At 39.7% G+C, this 19,923-nt stretch overlaps 1 protein-coding gene across 3 annotated transcripts in view; it reads right to left on the bottom strand.

Annotated features, from left to right (window-relative positions):
* Positions 1–19,641, bottom strand: part of LOC130928002 (uromodulin-like 1) — an 85,736-nt gene extending 66,095 nt beyond the window's left edge. For 2 of the 3 annotated variants that reach the window (XM_057854168.1, XM_057854167.1), the window contains exons 1-4: positions 19,438–19,641; positions 11,372–11,428; positions 10,932–11,022; positions 5,728–5,772 (exon numbers count right to left, since the gene is read on the bottom strand). The gene's annotated coding sequence lies outside the window, so the exon portion shown is untranslated. The remainder of the gene's footprint in view (positions 1–5,727; positions 5,773–10,931; positions 11,023–11,371; positions 11,429–19,437) is intronic. The other variant, XM_057854169.1, reaches the window with a different exon arrangement.
* Positions 19,642–19,923: the final 282 nt, after the last annotated feature.

Below are 19,923 nucleotides of genomic sequence, written 5' to 3'. Positions count from 1 at the left end.
GTCATGTTTTGCCCGAACTACTTTTAATGCGGGACAACGCGCTGACGTCACGTGCGTAGAGGAAGAAGCAATAAAAATTTACAAAATTACTGCAGCTGACAGCCGCTACAAACTACGCCGACGTTGCTAAAAACCGCATGATGCTAGTGTGGTAGCAGGTAGTGTCCGATGCGTCTCATAGATATCGCATGCATTTAGGACTAGATGCGAAATGACAGACTCGGCCGCGTCTGGGCAGCGTTAGTAAACAGCCGCCATATTTAAGCAGTACTCAGCGCTAATAAATATAACGTTACTGTCACTCGCTCAACGTTAGCCCTTCGGAGGGCTAGGTTTCTATTGATTATGACCACTCTCGATGCGTGGGTAACGTGTCTTGAATACAGGCTTTATTTAATCTGTAAAAACACAGCGTTGTAGAGTGACGAGAGTGTAAAATTAAAACATAATAAAGCTAACTGTCAGTTTTAGCTCAGTAGTCATTGCTGAATAAAACACCAAGTAGACCTGATCCCTAATGTGCTCCAATACAGCAGGTATCATACATTTATTTTGAAAACTGCAAAAACCAAAATCCTATCAGTACTTACAGTTTAGACTAACTTAAAACTTAACTAGAACTTAAAAACTTGACACAAATGGAAATTCAATTGAAACACGTGGGAAAAACATGTAGCTTTCAAATCAAGCGTATTTACATTTTTAGGTAAGAAATATATAACTTACATATATATTTTTTTAATAAGATCTAGAAGTTTTTTTGAGTGAAAGCAGTGATTTTTTTTTTCTAGTCACATCTGAGATGCAATTGTTGGCTGTTTTCAACAATGTACATCGAAAATAAAGACACTGATTGACTGAAAATGGTTCAATATTGGATTAAATGTCTTTTTTTCTCATGTATATTTATAATTTCGATTAATCGACAGAATTTTCAGTCGATTACTCGATTACTAAAATATTCGATAGCTGCAGCCCTAATATTTTTACATTTTCTTTTTTAGTCATTGACTTTTTAATATGGGTCTTAAAATGAATGACCAAATTAGATGTTTATCGCTGCCAATGGCATCAAATCATTTCCAAACTCCCCAAATAAATCCCAATCCACAAAACAACTCAATCACAATTACTGACAAAAGCGTGGACAAACGTTCCTTTATTCACAGATATTGTCCCCCGCACAATTGACAGTGCATTTGGCTACGGGCGAATGTCCAGTTGACAATGCTGACCCAGTTTGCTGCACAAAGCCCAGTTTGACGAGAAGGACCTTACAGTATCTTGACTTTGACTTCATAGAAAGGAGAAAACTACCACACTATACATCACTGCGCATTATGCAACGCTTGTGAAAGCTGTTTGGAGTGGACCACTGGAGGCTATTTGTCATTTGAATGCCTTACAAGCAGAGCAAAAAGGCCAAACTAAAAATATAAAACCACTAGAGAGATATACTAAATGTACAGCACATAGAAGTCTCCATTTTGACTCTTGCTGTAACCTGAGCCACGGTCCTTCTGTCGCCCTTTGACCCCTAACCAGGAAGTAGCTCTCCCCCCAGACGCCGGCTTTGGACCGACTCCTAGCCGACAGTCAGACAAACGACCGTCTGCCGCGTTCAATCAGAAACGGTTAGCGTCTTCGCCGTGAAGAATTCGCCACAGTAGTAGCGCTGAAACCACATCCTCTTAAGTTATCGCCTTCCCTGTAACTCAGCTGCAGGGTGGAGAGAAATCGGGGGGGGAATTTATTGCAGCCGTGCGTCTGATAAGAAATTAATGAGGGCGATAAAGCAACTGCGGGCTGCCATACTTCCTCTGTGATCAAACGGAGAGCGAGATGACGCCACTGAGTCAGAGGGGGAATTCATCCGCTCTTCGCCACACACAGCTGTGGCAGCCCGTCTGTTTTGACAGGCGTCATATTGAAGAAGACATTTGTCAAATGACATCACAACAACAGTCATTTGACGCCGGCGTTGACACCGACAGACGTCCAAATTGAGAGACAGCGAGAACCAAAAGTGGTATTTGTCATGTGGCAAAATGGATTTTGCCATGTGGCATTTTTTTTGCCATGTGGCAAAATGGATTTTGCCATGCGGCATTTTGTTTTTGGCACGTGGCAAAATGGATTTTGCCATGTGGCATTTTTTTTGCCATGTGGCATTTTTTTTGTCATGTGACAAAACGGATTTTTCCATGTGCCATTTTTTCTTTGCCGTGTGGCATTTTTTTGCCATGTGGCATAATGGATTTTGCCATGTGGCATTTTGTTTTTGCCATGTGGCATTTTTTTGTCATGTGGCAAAACTGATTTTTCCATGTGGCATTTTTTCTTTGCAATGTGGCATTTTGTTTTTGCCATGTGATAACATTGATTTTGCCATGTGGCATTTTTTTGCCGATTTTGCCATGTGGCATTTTGTTTTGCCATATGGCATTTTTTTGCCATGTGACATTTTTTTTTGTCATGTTGCAAAACTGATTTTTCCATGTGGCATTTTTTCTTTGCCATGTGGCATTTTGTTTTTGCCATGTGATAAAATGGATTTTGCCATGTGGCATTTTTTTGCCATGTGGCATTTTTTTGTCATTTGGCAAAACTGATTTTTCCATTTGGCATTTTTTTCTTTGCCGTGTGGCATTTTGTTTTTGCCATGTGCTAAAATGGATTTTGCCATGTGGCATTTTGTTTTTGCAATATGGCATTTTTTTTGTCATGTGGCAAAACTGATTTTTCCATGTGGCATATTTTCTTTGCCATGTTGCATTTTGTTTTTGCCATGTGGAAAAATGGATTTTGCCATGTGGTATTATATTTTTGCCAGGTGGCATTTTTCTGCCATGTGGCAAAATGGATTTTGCCATGTGGCATTTTGTTTTTGCCATATGGCATTTTTTTGTCATGTGGCAAAACTGATTTTTCCATGTGGCATATTTTCTTTGCCATGTTGCATTTTGTTTTTGCCATGTGGAAAAATGGATTTTGCCATGTGGCATTTTATTTTTGCCAGGTGGCATTTTTCTGCCATGTGGCAAAATGAATTTTGCCATGTAGCATTTTGTTTTTGGCATGTAGCAAAATGGATTTTGCCATGTGGCATTTTTGTGCCATGTGACAAAATGGATTTTGCCATGTGGCATTTTTTTTTTGCCATGTGGCATTTTTTTTGTCATGTGGCAAAACGGATTTTTCTAAGTGGCATTTTTTCTTTGCCATGTGGCAAAATGGATTTTGCCATGTGGCATTTTGTTTTTGCCATGTGGCATTTTGTTTTTGTCAGGTGGCATTTTTCTGCCATGTGGCAAAATGGATTTTGACATGTTGCATTTTTGGGGGGCATATGGCATTTTTGAGGGGTATATGGCAGTTTTGCAGGCCATGCACATTCCATGCCATTGATGGCTATGCACGTCCAAATTTTCAATTCATTTTTAATGGCAGAAAAACATGTGTGGCTGTGATTTTTGACCATACACTTTACATTAGAGCGCAATGACATCCAATTAACATCCAAGTCAGGCTATGCCATTGACGGCTATACACGTGCAAATATTCCATTTATTTCAAATGGCAGAAAAACATGTGTGGCTGTGATTTTTGACCATACACTTTACATTAGAGCGCATTGACATTCAAGCGACACCCAAGTCAGGCTAGGCCATTGACGGCTGTGCACGTCCAAATTTCTGTGTCAGCTTTCTTTCTGCACTGATGAATCTTGGGCTTCTGAGCAACGGCAGAGCGTGCGGATGTAAGATAGAAATAATATGCTGACCACACCAGTAGTCAATACTGACTGATTCCTATCACGCCAAAGCGGCCTACCGTTGGCAGTGGTATATCGATCGGAGTGAGACCTCATTTGATAACAGTGACTAAATGGCACATCGTTCGATAGGATCCTTTAAAAAAGCTGTTTAAAAGAGATCTGGACTGTCTGGTGCCTGGGGTATGTTAACTCTTATCTCAGTGGTATCAAGCTTTATCTGCGGTTTGTCGCCCAGGGGCTATTTTCTCAAGCAGAATGGAAACGGTTCCTCACATCTGCCGTCTTGCTCGCCGCCCTCATCGGCGGCAGTCAAACACTCGGAGCTCACTCGGCCGATGCAAATGCCTGCTTGGCGTTGATTGATCGAGACAGCTGTTGAGGAAATACAAAACGTCGGAGCCCACACATGCGTACATCCACACAAATACACACATGGACTGTTTATAGGGGCGCAACCAGAGCCTGGTAGCAGATTAACGACTTTACTTTCCAATTAGCCCACTCAGCAGGAGAGGAAATGGCTCGCACTGGCCTAGTGCTTCCTTTTCTCGTTATTTGTGTGTGTGTTCTGATCTAATTCCGACGGCTACCGCACTGCCCACCGGCCAGTTGCCTTCACTTCACGTTTATGTGAAGAGCCTTATTGCAGTGAGTGATCACAGCCACCCCTCCCAGTCACAACGGATTGGACGTCTATCGGCGTGAATGGCAGTTCATTTTGCCGATAAAAGCATTTCAAAGAGGAAATACAGCGGTATGAAAAGTATCTGAACCTTTAGGAATTTCTCCATAAAATCACCATCAAATGTGATTTGATCTTTGTCAAAATCACACAGATGAAAAAAAGTGTCTGCTTTAACTAAAACCACGTAAACAGTTATAGGTTTTCGTATTTTAATGAGGATAGTATGCAAACAATGACAGAAGGGGGGAAAATAAGTAAGTGAATCATCACATTTAATATTTCGGGGCCCCCCTTTTAGCAGCAGTAACTTCAACCAGCGGCTACTAAGCGGCTAAGTAGCGGCTTATAGTCCGAAATTTACGGTAGACCCAAGTGAACGTCAATCGCCGTCAATGGAATGACCCACAAATTTGGTGATAACATGAATATGAGAAGAGGGTGCTATATATAAATGTCCTGACTAAAATAAGGGGTAGTCCATATACTGAAAAAGGACTGTGACTTAATCCAGACTGTCCTTCAATGCAATGCGGATCACAGGATGTGCGTTTCCGTCTTGCGGTATGTACGCGTGATCACTATAAACGCTGAGCATTACCTCACTCTTACAGTCGTATTTATGGCCGCGTGGGCGATACGAGAAGCCCCGAGGGTGAACACGTTGGTGGTGTTTCATCTTGCAATACTAGAAACGTCTGTGCTTGTTTAGGGTGACTAAAATTAGTAGAACAGAGTTTACTTCTACTTATTTCACAGTGTTAGAATTCCATCCTGTTTTTTTTTTTCTTGGACACAAACGTCCGCTCGACAGTATTGCCATAGAAACCGTCAGTTATGGAGGAACTAATGAAGCACAGAGGGCCGCAATCACGTAGGCTGCCAAAAAAACTAAATGAGGAAAACAATTTGACTAGGTGATGTTTGTTTGTTGTTCAAATGAAAGAAAACGGTTTGGCGACAAGCATCATTTTCAAATGTTCCTCACATTCTTCAGCTGTGTCTCATCATAAACCTAATCTCTTTGGCTTTATTAAATGAACAGGCTGAGCGTGTTTGAATAGTGATACATCATATGAGAAAATATCATATATTTATTCATAAGTAGAGAGTGGCTGCATTCTCCACGGGTGCTCCCGAGCTGCCATGAACGCATCACGAGTGTGATTTATTGAGATAAAAGCCATGCCGGTCGAACGGCACCAACAGCAACGTTAGTTTTGTTTGAAATTTTATGTTTACTATGAAACATAATCACTTGACTCACCCTGAGAAGCATTTTTGGGTACACTGGACTCATCGCCATTTGATCCTAAGGAACAAAAAGCCAAACAAAATGTAATCCACAGTTTACTATATCTCATACGCGATACTTTTGGGGTGTCTTCATAATAGACTTCAAAATGTATTGACATGATACATTCCCCGTTCACAGCGTCACGCCTTCCCGAAGGGGGCCGTCCTACACTCCGCATCATTTATTCGCAGTCGGTCACATGCAGCGATCTAACGCCGGATTTAGGTTGAAAAAGTACAAAAGCTGTACTGCATACAAACTGGAAGGATTGTCTCAGGAGTGATTTGTTCGAGGATTCAAGCTAATTATTACATTTTTCGTCCAATGCATGCATTTTGAAACACTGTGGAAAAAAAAAAATGGGCGAAATTAGCAGCTACAGCATTCACAATAAACTTCGCAATATTTTCGTGTAATAACTGCTAACTGCCTTTTTTTTTTGCTTTTAACCATGAATCGAGGCTGTTTACAGCCATACAGTCGGGTAAATAAGTATTTAGTCGACCAATAATTGCGCAAGTTCTCCCACTTGAAAATATTAGCGAGGCCTGTAACTGTCAACATGGGTAAATGTGGGGCAAAGAAAAAAACCAGAAAAACACATTGTTTGATTTTTAAAGAATTTATTTGAAAATCATGGTGGAAAATAAGTATTTGGTCAATACCAAAAGTTCATCTCAATACTTTGTTGGCAATAAACATTTTCTGTAACTCTTCACGAGCTTTTCACACACTGTTGCTGGTATTTTGGCCTATTCCTCCATGCAGATCTCCTCTAGAGCAGTGATGTTTTGGGGCTGTCGTTGGGCAACTCCCTCCACAGATTTTCTATGGGGTTGAGATCTGGAGACTGGCTAGGCCACCCATTGCAGATTCAGTCTTCCCAGTCTGGTGCAAGTCTACAATTTTGTCTCTGGTGTCCTTCGACAGCTCTTTGGTCTTGGCCATAATGGAGTTTGGAGTGTGACTGACTGAAGTTGTGGACAGGTGTTTTATACCGATAATGAGTTAAAACAAGTGCCATTAAAGTGCATGTGTACACGCGGTATTTTATGCTCCTGAATGATATGGACTGCTTGGATGTGTGTGGAAGCAATCGCTATATTTATTTAGTTTTTTGAATCCCGCGCCATGAAAATGAGTGACTTCCGGCTTCGGTCTTGCATTGAGGAGGAGGGCGCTGTGACGTGTACGGGTGAAGGCGTCCTCTTCACCAAACAGCGGTACTGTTGTGTACGAGCACTAAGGATTCAGCTGATTTTGCGGATTAATACGTTTATTTTTCACATCACGGCAGCCAAACGGCTGCAGAAAAATCTTGCTTTATGAGGGAGAGGCGTGTGCGCCTTTTTGGAGTTTCAAAAGGTTCCCATTCATCGTGGATATTGGCTAAAACAAGCCCTACTACTGTGGGACCATTGGACTTACGAGGAAGTGAGTAAACATCTTGTTTTGTATTGTGTCAAATACGAATACAGCGATTACAAAGTAAACACTACAAACTTTCTTTAAATAAAGGACTACTTACGTTTGATCATTGATAGGCATATAAAAAGCTCTCCTCATGCACAATAGCTGCACGTTAGCAGCACAACAACTGCAGCCGCCCTCCTCCGGGGAACGAACTGTAAATTGCTCTCTGCCGAGCGGTTTGCCGATCCGCGAAGACAATCGACAACCCAGTCGTCATGTCAAATAACCCGGGCTAGTTATGTGTGATTTTCCGCTTCGAAGACTTTGAAACATCACTCGGTTCGGGTTAGCATGTCGGCTAGCTGTCACGCCTCTTGGTTTGTTTACATTCTCCGAAGCGGGGGAAGGGAAATGACATATGTCGGATTTAGGTGTCATAAAATATCGTTCGGGAGGTGCGACAGTAAAGGTGAAGTGAACAGTTTTGACCATTATGGAGTAATTTTGCCATGTCGTCCTGAATAAGTGCATTTTTATGATTTCATATTCCATTTAGCACTAGACTGTTATTTGTCATGACCATGCCATTTATTTAGCAATTGGGGAAAATACTTGCATAAAAAGAATATCCTGTAAAAATACTGAAGGTTTCTTCGTTGCGTTTTCCTCGTTGTGAATAGTTCCCCCTCCACGGGCAGAATAGTAAAACCGATGAGCCCATTCACCCGCTGACGTCATCCACCTGTTGGGGACGCTCGAACCCAATAATGGTAGGCGTGGCTATCCGGCAGATTAAAAGACTAATTTCTCGTCTTCTGCGCTTTGCTAAATTGTTGTATATAGTCGAATCGTCTCAAAATATGATTCTAATTCACATAATAATGCTACTTAAGACTTTTTTTCTCCTGTCGTATGCTCTTTAATACAGGTAATGAGTGGAGCCTCGTTAGACCTCGTTAGAAGAAGTTAGACCTCTTTGACAGCCAGAAATCTTGCTTGTTTGTCGGTGACCAAATACTTATTTTCTACTCTAATTTGGAAATAAATTCTTTAAAAATCAAACAATGTGATTTTCTGTTTTTTTTTTCACATTCTGTCTCTCATGGTTGAGATTTACCCATGTTGACAATTACAGGCCTCTCTAATCTTTTCAAGTAGGAGAACTTGCACAATAGGTGGGGAGTTAAATACTTATTTGCCCCACTGTATCTATAACAAATTCAGGGATTTAAGCATTTATTTACAAGAATTTTTAACAGAAAAAGCTCTTTGTTTACATATGACGGCCACTTATTTGCTTACTGACTAGAATCATAGTTTGCAATATTTATTTAAAATGAATGCTAATTGCACATTTTTTTTTGCTTTTAACCAAGAATTGAGACTGTTTTACATCCATATCCATAAAGAAATCAGGGATTTAAGCATTTATTCACAAGAATTTAACAGAAAAAGCTCTTTGTTTACATATGGCGGCCGCTAATTTGCTTACCGATTAGCATCATATTTCGCACGCTAATTTGCTTACCGACTAGCATCATATTTCGCAATACTTACGTAAAATAAATGCTAACTGCACTTTTTTTGTTGTTGCTTTTACCCAAGAATCGAGACTGTTTTATGTCCATATCTATAAAGAATGGGGATTTAAGCATTTATTCACAAGAATTTTCAACAAGAAATGCTCTTTGTCTATGTTTCCACTCGGTCAGCTTTGACAAAGATAGGCCCCCTATGAATCGGCCCCGTGCCCCGTGTACCGTCAATAAATAATAAAGTCTATGGGTGTCGTTTGACACTTAAAGATGCTTTTGAAGAAAACACTCCCCGATTCCATCGTTAGGAAGGCATTAACAGAATAGTTCAAACAAACACATTTTGGAGTCTATCTAGGTCAACTTCAAACAGGCTAAGTCATCAATGATGAAAGGACTTTTCCCTTTTTTAAGTACTAGTTGCTTCATCTTAAGTGGAAGTCCCATTTTTGTGGAGATGACTTTAACATGGTGTTAGTTTAGGCAGCCTTTTTACATTTTGTCTTTTACACGATAACACTTATTAGTTTTAGTCATCACAAAAAGTGTTTGTCTTCATCTAGTTTTTGTTGACGTTTGCTAAAGATGTTTTTGTCTGTATAATTAACATTTTTTTACTCCCAAAATAAATAGATAAATGTTTCCAACGAGCACATATTGTAGCATCTACAAGGACGACCCCAACTTGGCGATAATACACACTCAGCTGAAAAACAATACATTATTTTTAGGGCTGTCAAACGATTAAAATTTTTAATCGAGTTAATTACAGCTTAAAAATTAATTAATCGCAATTAATCGCAATTCAAACCATCTATAAAATATGCCATATTTTTCTGTAAATTATTGTTGGAATGGAAAGATAAGACACAAGATGGATATATACATTCAACATACGGTACATAAGGACTGTATTTGTTTATTATAACAATAAATCAACAAGATGGCATTAACATTATTAACATTCTGTTAAAGCGATCCATGGATAGAAAGACTTATAGTTCTTAAAAGAAAAATGTTAGTACAATTTATAGAAATTTTATATTACAACCCCTCTTAATGCTTTCGTTTTCATGAAATTTGTAAAATTTTCAATCGAAAAATAAACTAGTACCCCGCCATTGTTGATGTCAATAATTACTTACACAATGCTCATGGGTGCTGAAGCCTATAAAATCAGTCGCACCCAAGCGCCAGCAGAGAGCGGCAAAACTCCATAAAACACAATTAACAAGTGAGCGTTTCACTGTACCGTCATTTAAATCTGTCTGAGCGGCATCTGCGTTAATTGCGTCAAATATTTTAACGTGATTAATTTAAAAAATTAATTAATGCCCGTTAACGCGATAATTTTGACAGCCCTAATTATTTTCTATTAATGATACCCACGTGGCCACCATGAACTGTATGTAAAAAAAGTTATCCGAGAGTTTAAGAGGACGCTTGCTGTTAGCGTTAGGCTAATGCTAATGCTATGCCAATGATACTATTTACTAGGGCTGTCAAAATTTTCGCGTTAACGGGCGGTAATTAATTTTTTAAATTAATCACGTTAAAATATTTGACGCAATTAACGCACATGCCCCGCTCAAACAGATTAAAATGACAGTACAGTGTAATGTCCGCTTGTTACTTGTTTTTTGGTGTTTGGCACCCTCTGCTGGCGCTTGGGTCCAATTGATTTTATGGGTTAGTACCATGAGTGGGCGTGGTGTAATTATTGACATCAACAATGGCGAGCTACTAGTTTATTTTTTGATTGAAAATTTTACACATTTTAATAAAACGAAAACATTAAGAGGGGTTTTAATATAAAATTTCTATAACTTGTACTAACATTTATCTTTTAAGAACTACAAGTCTTTCTATCCAATGATCGCTTTAAGAGAATGTTAATAATGTTACTGCCATCTTGTTGATTTATTGTTATAATAAACAAATACAGTACTTATGAACTGTATGTTGAATGTATATATCCGTCTTGTGTCTTATCTTTCCATTCCAACAATAATTTACAGAAAAATATGGCATATTGTATAGATGGTTTGAATTGCGATTAATTACGATTAATTAATTTTTAAGCTGTAATTAACTCGATTAAAAATTTTAATCGTTTGACAGCCCTACTATTTACATTTAGTGCGTTATGATCACTCAGCACAGACCTTCAAAGGCAATAGCCACATTGCATATTCTCTCAGGGCAAGATTAGAAAACAATTCTTACCGTGTGCGCAAGGCTTGAGAGGAGAGGACACTGGGGAGTTTAGGGTGGGGCGAGGCGCAGAACATCACATGAGTGACACACCCCGACACTGCTATGATGCAGGATAACAACACATAAAATGACAAACATTGTGAACCTGTGACGGAAACTATGGCGCATTTTTTGTCTCATCAGACGAACACTGGTATTCGTCTCGTAATGCTTTCGTCTCCCAAAACACGTTTTTAGCTCATTGTCGTCATCATTGACGAAAACAACACTGATTTAACATGAGTTCATGTTTATCAAAACTTAAAAAGTGCTCATCTGATTGACAGTACTAATGGCTTGAAATCCGATCACTGCCACTGAATGTGATAGGCGTCCAATCCATTTTGACTGGGATGTCATTAAGTCGAAACGAATTGGACGCAATGAGTTCAAGTGGACTGACTGCTCACCTGCGTCCTGGTTGTCATGGAGACGTGGCCACGCTTTAGCACCACATAAAAATGAACCTACAGGAACACAAAATAGCACAAAAAAATGATCCAAGTCTTTTTTTTTTTTTAAATATATATGCATATATTATTCTTCAAAGGTTGCAGTGACCCTGAGCCAAATTAAAAATGAACCCTTTCAAAAGAAAGCCCCGAAAAACAACACTCCGCTCTACTTGCAGAATGCACGGGAACGTCTGAGTGAGGCCGGAGTTAATGATTTATTCAGTGGGGTAAATTGCGAGACGGCGCTCAGTGTTTTGCTGAGGAGCTGAATTCAAACGCTGAAAAAATGTTTTTCATGTGCGGAAGGACACGCTTCTATTTTGCTGTGATTCCGGCACCACAAATCCATGTCGTGGTGATGACTGGACCTCAAAAGTCTGCTTTTGAATCTTATTTTGGGGCTTTTTTTGTGAGGAAATAGCACAAATCTCTTATTTTATGACAACATTATTCATAATTTCCTTTAAGTGCTTCTCAACAATGACCTTTTTAAGCCTTGTCTTCTTTGTTAGTTGATAGATTTGATAATTATATTGACGGGTGACGGGCCAAATTCCCCAGACAGTAGGGGGCCGTCCCACACTCCGCTTCAGTCGGTCGCAGTTATTCTCAAACACATGCAGTGATCCAACGCCGGATTTAGGTTGAAAAAGTACGAAAGAATTTCAACATAGAAAGCTTTTTGTGGTGACAAGGTGGCGCCACAGTGGCTTAAAGACTAGCAGCACATTCTACATTTTTACGTAAAAGTAATGCTAACTGCCTGGTTTTACTGCTTTTAACCAAGAATTGAGACTGTTTTACGTCCATAGCTATAAAGAATTCAGGGATTTAAGCATTTATTCACAAGAATTTTCAACGTAAAAAGCTCTTTGTAGTGATAAGGCGGCGCCACAGTGGCTTAAAGACGAGCAGCACATTCGACATATTTACGTAAAATAAATGCTAACTGCCCGGTTTTTTGCTTTTAACCAAGAATCAAGACTGTTTTAAGTTCAGATCTATAAAGAATTCAGGGATTTAAGCATTTATTCACAAGAATTTTCAATGTAAAAATCTCTTTGTGGTGATATAGCGGCGCTACAGTGGCTTAAAGACTAGCAGCGCATTCGACATATTTACGTAAAATAAATGCTAACTGCCCGTTATTTGCTTTTAACCAAGAATCGAGACTGTTTTACGTCCATAGCTATAAAGAATTCAGGATTTAAGCATTTATTCACAAGAATTTTCAACGTAAAAAGCTCTTTGTAGTGATAAGTCGGCGCCACAGTGGCTGAAAGACGAGCAGCAGATTCGACATATTTACGTAAAATAAATGCTAACTGCCCGGTTTTTTGCTTTTAACCAAGAATCGAGACTGTTTTACGTTCAGATCTATAAAGAATTCAGGGATTTAAGCATTTATTCACAAGAATTTTCAACGTAAAAAGCTCTTTGTAGTGATAAGGCGGCGCCACAGTGGGTTAAAGACGAGCAGCACATTCGACATATTTACGTAAAATAAATGCTAACTGCCCGGTTTTTTGCTTTTAACCAAGAATCGAGACTGTTTTACGTTCAGATCTATAAAGAATTCAGGGATTTAAGCATTTATTCACAAGAATTTTCAACGTAAAAAGCTCTTTGTAGTGATAAGGCGGCGCCACAGTGGCTTAAAGACAAGCAGCACATTCGACATATTTACGTAAAATAAATGCTAACTGCCCGGTTTTTCGCTTTTAACCAAGAATCGAGACTGTTTTACATTCAGATCTATAAAGAATTCAGGGATTTACGCATTTATTCACAAGAATTTTCAACGTAAAAAGCTCTTTGTAGTGATAAGGCGGCGCCACAGTGGCTTAAAGACTAGCAGCACATTCGACATATTTACGTAAAATAAATGCTAACTGCCCGTTTTTTTGCTTTTAACCAAGAACCGAGACTGTTTTACGTTCAAATCTATGAAGAATTCAGGCATTTAAGCATTTATTCACAAGAATTTTCAATGCCACACAATTCCACTCAAAATGGTCTGTCTAAATAACTTAAATATGAAAAAAAAAACTTCTTAGTCAGGGAATTAATAATGGTCTAGTCTAAAGATGCACGATAATATCGGTTACCGATAATTATCGGCCGATAATGGCAATTATGACGACACACAGATAATCCAGATTTTAAAAAAATTCAACCGATAATGCAATCCGATAATTATATACTTGATTTAGCCTCCAAATGTGTGCAACCGAAGCAGTTATGTCCACTTCTGCAAATTATACTATTATGAAAAAGCAGCGAATAGGAAGGTGTTATGGGAGAACAAAAGAAAAGAAACACAAGAAAGAAACAAAACACAAACAATAACAAGAAACACATTGAACGCCTAACTAACTATGAATATGTATGTATGAATATGTATTTCCGGTTGACACCATGTGGGGGGCCTGTTGACCAGGTAAAGAAGGAGAGGAGGGTGGGGAAGTCTCAAATGGGAGGGGTAGAGTGGACACAAATCAACTCTGTGATCTAGAACCCAGTAATCGTGTAAATCCCTTGTGAGTGTAAGCCCTTTGGCAACCGACCCTTGAAGTAAATATTGCCATTTGTTCTCATTAACCCCATCCCAAAAAAATTGGTCATTTTTCACCTAAATCCTGAAAAAATTGCTTTCAAATGTTTTGAACCATACCTATTCTTAAATTAAGAACATTTCTGACATGTTTTTTTAGGATTAAGTATAATAATTTATTGTTAAAATAAGGCTGTTAAGATTATTTTCAGCTCGCTGTTTTTCTTCAAGAAATCTGAGTGAAATATTCTTGTAGCGCTGGCAGATAATTTCGCTTATTTCCAATAGATTTACACTGAAAAAAAGGGAATTTAACTAGTTTGAAGGAGGTGTGTTTTTGCAGGGTTGTAATGTTTTTTGTGAGGAATGGCTTACTTTTAAAGGCATTTTTGTGCAACTTAGGTATTTACTCTGTAAGTAATTGTTGCCAAAAGTTTACCATTACACAATTTCAGACAATCTGTCTTTATTTAGATGTTGGAATTGACTACTTGTTCACATTTGATGTTGAAAAAAGAGCAATAAATTATAGTTTTGCACAGTAATGTTTTCCCTTGCGTATACTTTAAAATTTTACATAAATCTTTTAATAGAATTATCGGCCTGACATTATCGGTTATCAGTTGGAACGAGGAGGAAATTATCGGTATAGGTTGAAAAATGTATTATCGTGCATCACTAGTCTATTTTATCCTTACAACATATGGGAAGACAATCTAAATTACCTATATAACTGAAGTCATATAATGCAAATAAGGTTGCTTAAAAGTTGGTGGGGACAATTTCAGCATCCTGAAAAGTTGGTAGTGTTATGTCCCTATGCAAACCTACGCCCTTGGATTAATCGATTACTTAAATAATCAATAGCTGCAGCCACAATTGTTTTATTAAAGTCTGCCCTCAAATAATTTTCCCACGTAACCCAGGTGGGGACAGTAGTGGCTTTCAAAATGAACTTCACGCAGCCAGTGTGCTTTTGATTCCGGATGAGTCACCGTGCAAGGCTGCGGAACATCCATAAAGCTGACAGTATCGCCGGGGAGGGAAAAAAATGGCCCTATACCTGTCTGCGTGACGGGCGTTTGATTATTACCGGCTGGTTATGAAATACAGGCTGGGGTTGACATGAGAAGAAAGTGATGAAGCGCGTTAGATTTCAGGGTGACATTGAACCGAGCCTCGATATCCTTTTTTGCCCCCCGCTATAACCCTCCTCTCATCACTTCCCACTCATCATCCCGCACTCCATCCCATCTGTGAGGGTCTCAGACGCCTGGTGGCTTCGCACGGGTGCGCGTCCGACACTCTCGCGAGTGTCACAATTATGTTTCCCGTCGACGAGAGCGTGGCAGAAGGATTTTCAGTGAAATTACAGCAAGACAAGAGATGCGATAAGCGGATTCGAAGATGTGGAAGTTGGAAACAGGGGTGTGTAGACTTTATTTTAGGAGACAGATTTAACAAATGTCAAGTGTGTTAGCGTTGTCTTGCAAAAACAAAAGGATGTGATTTCCTCTAAAAGGTCAGGTCAGATTACTACTGATGAGTCATCCTGTATACTTTTGAAATAACACGTAAAATAAGCCAATGAATAATTTTCAAACTATTTTGATAATCATTCAGAGACCCCAAAATTGAGCTTTGAAAGTACCGTAATTTTCAGACTATAGGCCGCTACTTTTTTCCCTCATTTTGAATCCTGCGGCTTATAGTCCAGTGCGGCTTATTTGTTGATTTATTTGGGTTAATAGGTAACACATGACATGATTATGACACTATCATGGCCGTTAATGAATGCTTATGACAGATGTCATTAAGTATCGTCTGGCAAATTATGTCACCAACATTCCATATATGTCCAGCGCGGATCTTTTGCATCTATTTAAAAGTGTGATAATTTGCCGGATAACACAAAATGACATCTGACATGATGTCATTAATGCTCATGGCAGTGTAATGTCATAATTATGATGGTCTTATGACAGTTTTATGGTGCCACTGTCAAACAGTTTTACCAAATACCAGAGCTAGCAATTTATGAAACAACTGGAAGAGTAACTGAAGAAATAATTAGCACAGAACACGAATTTGGATTATTATTTAATATTTGTAGCGCTACAATGCATGCTAGGAGGCACGTTGGATGACAACAGTGTTGACAGCAGGTGGTAGCAGAGGTTGACTGTCTCCCCAAAAAGGAGCAGTGACAGCCAAATGAAGCTTCTTGAAGCAATAAAGCTTTGCAGCCAATTGGTTCAAAGCTTTATGGTGGCTCATTTGGTCTTATGACAGTCTTATAATGCCGCTGTCAAATAAAGTGTTTCCGGTTAATATATTTTGGTGTAAATATCCCATAATACAGTGGGGACAGCTGCGACTTATTGTCCAGTGCAGCTTATCTATTATCTGTTTTCGTGTCAAATTTGGTGGGTGGCGGCTTATAGTCAGGTGCGCCTTATAGTCCAGAAATTACGGTAAATATTCTTTGATAGTCCTCGATGAGAGCTAAGCAGCCAGCAGGCAGCCATGCCTCTTTACACGAACTGCCGTTTGGCTCTTGGGAGAAGATAATCCACGACGTTATCACCCGCAAAAAAGAGGAAGTGAGTCTTTGACAAACAAGAAGGAGGAAAGCAACTGGCAAAAAGACAGCTGTGACCTTGAGTGAAGCTAAGGCAAGTGGGTCGGGATGTTTTGGCTGTGCCAGATCGCCGTTATCACCGGTAGACATTTTGTCACCTGTGGGTGTGCAGGTGTGTCTGGATCCTTGTTTACAGTTGGAAGCATCTGCACGTTTATCATTCGTGTACAGCAAAAACGCAAGAAAAACGGCGCGCTTTTGAGAACCACTCATTTAGAATGAGACATAACTTTAAAACGCATATTTGCAGATGGCGACAAAGCACTTTTTTGTTCTTGTCATTCCTCCCTATAGACAGCTTGCTAATGGCAAATTAGCGGGAACATAACTGCCGAATGGGCATTTAGAAAGACAGCATCATATACAGTTTTATCCCGTCATTGTCGTGATCACTTGACCCAGAGCTGTAGAAAATAACACCATGAAGAAAATTATTTACGGCCACCCTTCATGCACCTGCATGGTTGTGGCGTGTGAACAATCTGTTGAGCCAGATGTCGCGCAATAATAGTTTGACTTGTTTATTTATATTATGTGAGCAACAAAAGCCCCTGATGGTAGCGCGTGATGTGACCGTGATGATCGCGGTGGTGCTGTTTTGGTAACAAGTTCTATTCAGAAAGCGATGCTTAGTTAACATATAGTGAGGCTGACATGGACGGCGATAGACATCCATGATCCTATCCATTATATCTGCAAGGGCTGAGCATTTTTCAGTGCCATTGACAGTGACTGTGTCCTCCAGACTTTCCTTTTGTGAAACATACGTCAGGTACTGCTTGGTAAATTTTCTTTTCTTATCTTGGCTAAGTACAGTGGTGTGAAAAAGTATTTGAACCTTTCGGAATTTATCACATTTCCGCATAAAATCACCATCAAATGTGATCTATCTTTGTCAAAATCACACAGATGAAAAAAATGTCTGCTTTAACTAAAACCACCCAAACAGTTATAGGTTTTCATATTTTAATGAGGATAGTATGCAAACAATGACGGAATGGGGAAATAAGTAAGTGAACAGTCTGTCCTCTGCTATTTTGTGGCCCTCCCTTTGGCAGCAATAACTTTAACCAGACGCTTCCTGTAGCTGCAGATTTGTCTGGCACATCGATCAGGACGAATCTTGGCCCATTCCTCTCTACAAAACTGGTGTAGTTCAATCAGATTCCTGGGACATTTGGCATGAATCGATGTCACAGCATCTCAATGGGGTTCAAGTCTGGAATTTGACTTGTATTTTGTTCTTCTGAAACCATTCTGAAGTTGATTTACTTCCGTGTTTTGGATCATTGTCTTGTTGCAACTTTTTAGCTTCAACTGTCTGACAGACGGCATCAGGTTTTCCTGCAAAAACTTTTGAATTCATTCTTCCATTCATGATTGCAAGTTGTCCAGGCCCTGAGGTAGCAAAACACCCCCAAATCATGATGCTCCCTCCACCAAGCTTCACTGTGGGGATGAGGTGCTGATGTTGGTGAGCTGTTCCACTTTTCCTCCACACATGTCGTTGTGTGTTACTCCCAAACAATTCAACTTTGGTTTCATCAATCCACAAAATATTTTGCCAAAACTTCTGTGGAGTGTCAAAGTGCCTTTTTGCGAACATTAAACAAGCATTTGACAGCAGTGGCTTTGTCTGTGGAGTTCTCCCATGAGCACCATTCCTGGCCATAGTTTTACATATAGTTGATGTGTGCACAGAGATATTGGACTGTGCCACTGATTTCTGTAATTCTTTACTGGACACTTTAGGGTTCCTATTTACCTCTCTGAGTATTCTGCGTTGAACTCTTGGCGCCACCTTTGGTGGACAGCCACTCCTTAGGAGAGAAGCACTCTCCATTGACTCTCAATGGATGAACATCCAGACTTTTAGAGATGGTTTTGTGTCCTTTCCCAGCTTTATACATATCAACAGTCCTCGATCGCAGGTCTTAAGACAGCCCTTTTGACCGAGCCATGATGCACATCAGACAATGCTTCTCATCAAGACAATTCTTACCAGGTGTGTGTTTTATAGTGGGCAGGGCAGCTTGAAAACACTCACCAGTGATTGGGCACGCACCTGACTTCAAATGTTTGGTAAAATTTAGTTTCAATTGCTCTTTTAAATCTCATTAGGCAGAGGGTTCACTTACTTATTTTCCCCCTTCTGTCATTGTTTGCATGCTATTCCCATTAAAATATAAAAACCTATAAATGTTTGGGTGGTTTTAGTTGAAGCAGACACTGTTTTTTCATCTGTGTGATTTTAACAATGATCAGATCAAATTTGATGGTGATTTGATGCAGAAATGTGAGAAATTCCAAAAGGTTCAGATACTTTTTCATACCACTGTAGATTTCTAATCCATTCGAACTGGGAGTGAAACGGCCGTTTAAATTGGTTACACGTCAACTGCCATCAATGGCGGCCATGTAGTTCATATGAAACCTACCGTATGTCCAGTATATACCTAAATAAGTTGTTTCTGTACAAATCGATACACATTCAACAGTCTCCCTTGCTGCAGTCTTCATAACATCATGATGCATAATAAGATTAAAATGGATCCTCGGGCTCTTATTGATTGGAAGAGCTTTATAAACATGAGCGCAGGGGAAAAATCAATGACATACTGTATGATAATGTCAGCGCAGGCATCAGGGACATCATTTGAGACTACCTCTCGCACACTAATGTAATGCACGTGACTAAAATGCATATGAAAATATATCGAAACAATCACTTTCGAGATTTCAAGTCACGTGTATGAAAGCATTCAGTAGCGCCTTTGAGAAGTAATCCCAAATTACACCCCTCCTGGGCAAAAAGGCTCCTCTTACCTCACTGGCTCAAATCACAAAGAGTTGGCCTGGCGAGGAATACGTTGGCGGTCAGCTCACATGCCAAGACACGCAAAGCCATCAACAGCAGCTGACGCCCGGAGGAGTGCTTCAAAGGCGGAGCGCCGCCGCAGCCGCCGGGTTTTTGAAATGCGATGTCAACAGCAGCACAGTGTAACTCAATAATCATGTCCTTCCTCATCTGTTCGCCTCCTTCAAGGACAACAAAGTGGGGAACGATGTTAGTGCCTTAAACTTTGCGAATGACATGACTTTTATTGAGGGACAATTCAGAGCAGCAGATTCATTCAAACAGTCATGTTCTTGCTTTTTATTTGACTTTGGATGAGGTGAAGCGCATTCGTCCCCGAAGAAGCAAAGCAGCCCCAAAAATGAATCCTTCACAGCATGTACCATACTTTTCTTATTTTTGCCTGTTTGTGAGACCAAAAACCCTCTCAGACAAGTGACGATTCAAGTCAGGCG

The sequence above is a fragment of the Corythoichthys intestinalis genome, chromosome 13, assembly GCF_030265065.1.
Source record: "Corythoichthys intestinalis isolate RoL2023-P3 chromosome 13, ASM3026506v1, whole genome shotgun sequence".
NCBI classification, from domain to species: domain Eukaryota; kingdom Metazoa; phylum Chordata; class Actinopteri; order Syngnathiformes; family Syngnathidae; genus Corythoichthys; species Corythoichthys intestinalis.
Note: the sequence above shows the minus strand (reverse complement) of the source record. Positions and strands in the feature narration are given on the sequence as shown.